At 45.0% G+C, this 6,000-nt stretch overlaps 1 pseudogene; it reads left to right on the forward strand.

Annotated features, from left to right (window-relative positions):
* The first annotated feature begins 1,776 nt into the window (after positions 1–1,776).
* LOC101432685 (heterogeneous nuclear ribonucleoprotein D0 pseudogene) lies at positions 1,777–2,664 on the forward strand (annotated as a pseudogene).
* Positions 2,665–6,000: the final 3,336 nt, after the last annotated feature.

Below are 6,000 nucleotides of genomic sequence, written 5' to 3' on the forward strand. Positions count from 1 at the left end.
GGAGAGGTATGGAGGACCCACCCCATGAGGCAGGAGGCCTCGGGACACACCTTGGGCTGACCTCACATCAGAGCAGATACTGGAGCAGCCATTGGGGCAGCTCTGTCCCAATCAGCCCTTTAGCACTCGGGGCAGTAGGGCAGCATGACAGTGGCTTCCCATAATTCCCTGTGGCCAGAAGACCCACCAGCACCTGCAGGCACTGGGCACTAAACCTCTCTCATGTTGGCACAGCAGTCTTCCCTGTCCCCCAGACCACCAATAGACACCGTGGTTATGAACTCCCAGTAGGTCAGTGGCAGAATGACTTGTGCTCCTCACTGCTCACACTTTCTGCTCCAAGCCTCAGGCCTTCTAATGGGCTCCATCCATGCCCATTCATGCTTTGACTACTTCACCCTGGCTATCCTTCCCAATGACCCCAGAACAAGGGAGGCCTGGGCAGATGGATGGGAAGTTGTGGGAAGAGGTTGAAGGAGAGTCATTGCCTCTGAAGTGGTAGATGCAGCCCAGGAGGGCCTTGCCAACATTGTGTAGGACCACCTTCCCTCAATTTACCCATCCAGGTGTGTGCTGGTGAGGAGGAATCTCCTCCAGTCCTGGATATCCAGGGCAGCATGGCCTCCTCACCAGTTTCTACGGGGTCTACTTGCAGCCCAGAGACCTGAAAAAGGTGCACTGAGCACTGTCACCATGCTGACAACCTCCTACATGCAGAGTTTATGTGCACCTGGCCCAATCCCCATTCACAGAAGTTTCATCGAGCTCCACAGAGATGAAGTGAGTCATTTCATGTACTTCTAGAAGGGCCCTGAGACCACAACTTTCTTTCAGGAACAGCTAATAATCAGGATACATTCCTAGCTAATCCTCCCCACCTGCCAAGGGTTGGTGACAGTTCCTGAGGGCACATTGAAAATCTACTGCAGGCTAGTGTCAGAAAAGGCCTCCACCTGCATTGCCTCCTCCCTGTGTCTTGTCCAGGTGACTGGATCAGGAATTGAACAGCTTTCAAAAATTAATCCACCTAGCAATCCCAAGAAGTCCCCATAAGCAAACCTGGATGACTTGCCCTGGGCTCCCGGTGTGTTAGCATGAGAATGACACACCGAGAGGATTTGAAAAATTTCCAAGGTGTTCATAAAACCAAGGAGCAACAACCAGTATCCATACAAGATCTATGGTCCATCTCAGGGAAGAAAAAGCCAGACTCAAGCATTTTCCATCAGTCTACATGAACATTAGAAAATGTTTGGTGGCATCATATGCCCTCAGGTGAGTGCCACAGAAAAGGGGTTTGGGTTGCACTCTAATAGGAAATTCCACCTGACTGGAAGGTCATGACTTTAGAATTGTGACAGAATTTTCCTGGAACCTCATCTGCAGATTGCCAGTTGAATTGATATGAGTCATAGAGAACTTCCCAAAAGGCCAGACCTTCCATCAAAAGGGTCTAGTGGTTCAGTTGGCCATTTTAGGTGGTCCACAGCGGCGCCATTAAAGTGAGGAGGCAGCAAGAGGGGCTGCCACTACTTCTTTTTCTTTTTAAGTGCAGCCAAAAAAAGCAGGAGTGCATGCCACACGAGAGTGGGAGGCGAGGGGACAGGCCAGGGAGAGGTGCAGGAGCTTTTGCAGCCACGCGTGCTCCCTCTCTGTCTTGTGTGTCTCGCGAGGTAGAGCGGGTGCACGGCAGCAGCGGGGATTACTTTGCTGCTAGTTTCAGTTCAGGGCAGTGGCGGGTGTAGTCTCGGTGGCGGCGGTGCAGGCAGTAGCACGATGTCGGAGGAGCAGTTCGGCGGGGACAGGGCAGTGGCGGTGGTAACGGCAGCGGTAGGCGCCTCGGCAGGTGAGCAGGAGGGAGCCATGGTGGTGGTGGAGCAGGAGGCAGCAGCGTTGGCAGGAAGCGAAGCTGGGACGGGGGGGGGGGGGGGGGGGGCGGAACCGTGGCCAGAGGCACCGAAGGGGGCAGCGCCGAGTTGGAGGGGGCAAAGATCGATGCCAGTAAGAACAAGGAGGATAAAGGGAAAATGTTTACAGGAGGCCTTAGCTGGGACACTACAAAGAAAGATCTGAAGGACTACTTCTCCAAATTTGGGGAAGTTGTAGACTGTACTCTGAAGTTAGATCCTATCACAGGGTGATGAAGGGGTTTTGGCTTTGTGCTATTTAAAGAGTCAGAAAGAACATAAATTGAATGGGAAGGTGATTGATCCTAAAAGGGCCAAAGCCATGAAAACAAAAGAGCCTGTTAAAAAAAATTTTGTTGGTGGCCTTTCTCCAGATACACCTGAAGAGAAAATAAGGAAGTACTTTGGTGGTTTTTCATAAGGTGGAAATCATAGAGCCCCCCGTGGACAAGACCAATAAGAGGCATGGATTCTGCTTTATTACCTTTCAAGAAGAGGAACCAGTGGAGAAGATAATGGAAAAGAAATACCATAATGTTGGTCTCAGTAAATGTGAAATAAAAGTAGCCATGTCAAAGGAACAGTATCAGCAACAGCAACAGTAGGGATCTAGAGGAGGATTTGCAGGAAGAGCTCGTGGAAGAGGTGGTGATCAGCAGAGTGGTTATGAGAAAGTATCCAGGTGAGGCGGTCATCAAAATAGCTACAAACCACACTAAATTATTCCATTTGCAACTTATCCCCAACAGGTGGTGAAGCAGTATTTTCCAATTTGAAGATTCATGTGAGGGTGGCTCCTACCACCTTGCTAATAGCAATTCAAACTAAAATTTTTCTATCAAGTCCCCAAATGGAAGTATGACCTTGGGTCCCTCTGAAGTTTAACTCTGAGTACTATTAAAAGAAATTTGCTTTCATTGATTTATTTCTTAATTGCTATGCTTCAGAATCAATTTATTTTATGCCCCTTCCCCAGTATTGTAGAGCAAGTCTTGTGTTAAAAGCCCAGTGTGACAGTGTCATGATGTAGTAATGTCTTACTGGTTTTTTAATAAATCCTTTTGTATTAAAAAAAAAAAAAAAAGGGTCCAGTGTTCCCAGGATGGGAAGAGCTCTCTGATGAAAAGCACTGCGTGGGAGCACACCGTCCTGAGCAAGGCATCCAAGCTCTGCCCAGCAACAGGACATGAAGAAGTCTGCAACCCTGCTCTTCCCCAACAGCCCAACCACATGTTCATTTTCTGCTCCCCTTGCACTCTTGACCCTCTTAGGCAAGCTCATGGGGATCACAGAGCAAGAAGGTGGCTTGCGAAGGTTTGCTCGGTCGGCCAGCAAACCACACTTCAGCCCGAGGGGTGACCGCAGTGGCTCTAAATTTAAATATAAGCCCACTTATTGTATGAGTCTCCAGAAGTCAGAAAGAGGACCTAATCCCAAAATTTGAACCCTGAGCTCTACTTAACTACTTTACTACAATACTACTTTTCCAAAACCTAAAAAAAGTAAACCTAAAAAGGGACAGAAAATATTTGGAAATTCTGTTTCTGCTAATAGCGTAATATACAAAACATAAAGAGAATTACTATAACTCAACAAAAGGACAAACAGCCCCATTAAAAAATGGGAAAATGGCTTGAATAGACATATCTGCCAAGAATATATACAAATGCCCAAAAAGCATGTAAACAGATGCTCAACATCATTAGCCATTAGAGAAATGCACATAAGATACCAAAAATAAAAATGAGGTGCTACTACACACATGCTTTAATGCTGGTTTTAGGGAAAAAAAATGGTTTTGAGGATGTGGAAAATGTAGCCCTTGGAAATTATGGGTTCAAAATAAAATAAAAGTCACACAACCCACTTAAAAAATGGTCAAGAAATTTGAACTGACACTTTCTCAAAGAAGAAATTCAAATGGCCAAAAAGCACATGAAAAGATGCTCAAAATCACTAGCTATTAGGGAAATGTAAATCAAAATTTCTAGGAGATACCATGTTACTCCCATCAGACTGGCAGCTATCAAAAAATAGAAGACTACACGTGTTTGAGGGGATGAGGAGGAATGGGAACACTCATCCAGTGCTATTGGGAATGCAGTAGAATCCGGCCATTCTGGAGAACAGTTTGGCAGTTTCTCAAAAAACTACCTGTAGATTTGCCATATGACCCAGCAATCACTCTACTGGGTATATATGCAGAAGAACTGAAAACAAGGACACAAACCTATGCACACCAATGTTCATAGTGCCATTTTTCATTATTGCTAAAATTTGGAATCAACCCAAAACCCATCGACAGATGAATGGATAAACAAACTGTTGTCTATACATACAATGGAATACTACTCAGCTATAAGAAGAAATACAGTACAAACAAATGGGAAAACATGGATGAATCTTGAGGCCCTTATGTATAGTGAAGCAAGCCATGCATTGAAGTACAAATACTACATGACCTTTCTGATATGAAATAATCAAACCAAGCTGTCTCAGAGAGCTAGAAACTGGATGATAGGCTTACAGGAAATTGCAGGGAGAGGAAGGTTGTGCACTGATGTCTACATGAGTGAAATCTATGATAAAGTGGAGGTTAAGCAGTTGTACAAGGAAGGGATAAGATGGGGGCATAGGGAAAATATTGGGTGGGTCTTTGCAGGTCTGAGGGGGTCTCGGGTGGGAGGATGGGTCAGATGGCCTAAGGAATCAGGGGGAGGGCTGGGGGAACAATTGAACATGGGAGATTGTTGGGTATGTGGTTTAAACTATAATGTTGACAAACTCTTTAGAAAATTTAATAAAGAAGGATTATCTGGTTAAGTTCCTTAAGGTGGGGCATCTGGTACAGGGGCAGGCTTCTAGGGAGTGTGTGAATGCTCATCTTCTCATAGTGTTATAGTGTGTTATATCATTGGGTGGAAACTCATACAATAAGTGGGAAGGTGTGCCCACATCCTGGGGAAGCCTGATCTTCTGAAATAGATGGAATTGTGTCTCTCAAGAGAATTGGTGGTTCCCAATGGGGGAGGACAGTCTAGTATATCAAGCCCTCAGCATTGTGGTAAGTATCCATGAACCTGGTCCTTCAAACAGTGAGTATTGGTTGTCACTGTGCATCCTGAGGGGAGGGAGAGAGAGGACTAGAGTAGATGGAAGCAGGGTAACTGGGGGTCAATGGAAGTGTTCCATAAGCTCATGCAATGACGGATATAAGACATGTTAAATTACACCAAAAATGTATAAAAGTCTATAGGCTAAAATGTAAACCATAATGTAAAACATAAGGTAACTAAAATTTTAGAAAATTTGGGAAGTGGATTTGGCTCACCTGATAGAGCATCTGTCTACCACATGGGATGTCCAGGGTTCAAATCCTGCACCTCCTGACCCATGTGGTGAGATGGCCCACATGCAGCACTAATGCACACAAGGAGTGCCATGCCACACAGGGGTGTCCCCCATGTAGGGAAGACCCATGCACAATGAGTGCACCCTGTAAGAAGAGCTGTCCCTCATGAAACAAAGTGCAGCTTGCCCATGAGTGGCACAGCACACATGGAGAGCTGATGCAGCAAGATGATGCAACATAAAGAAACACAGATTCCCAGTGCTGGTGACAAGAATACAAGCAGACACAGAAGAACACACAGCAAATGGACACAGAGCAGACAACTGGGGGAGAGGGGTGGAGAAATAAAAATCTTGAAAAAATGAAAATAAAAAATAAAAGATTAGAAAAATTGTACTGTCTAAAATATAAACCATAATGTAATCCAAAATGAAACCGTGTTTGATAGCTATGTTTCAATACCTTTACATCAGCTGCAGCAACTATAACATGAACATGTAAAAAGATCATTGCTGGGGAAGGGTGAAAAGGGTTTGATGTTGGATATATGGGAGTCCCCCATATTTTATGGGACTTTATGGGTGAAAAGGGTTTGATGTTGGATATATGGGAGTCCCCTATATTTTATGGGACTTTAACATGATTTAAAACATTTTTGAAGACAAAATTAAAAATTAGGGAAAAAAAGAAAGGATGTAGACACTGAGGAAGAAGTGAAAGAAACGGCCTTGCCACTGTACA

This window comes from Dasypus novemcinctus, unplaced genomic scaffold, assembly GCF_030445035.2.
Source record: "Dasypus novemcinctus isolate mDasNov1 unplaced genomic scaffold, mDasNov1.1.hap2 scaffold_170, whole genome shotgun sequence".
Classification (NCBI taxonomy): domain Eukaryota; kingdom Metazoa; phylum Chordata; class Mammalia; order Cingulata; family Dasypodidae; genus Dasypus; species Dasypus novemcinctus.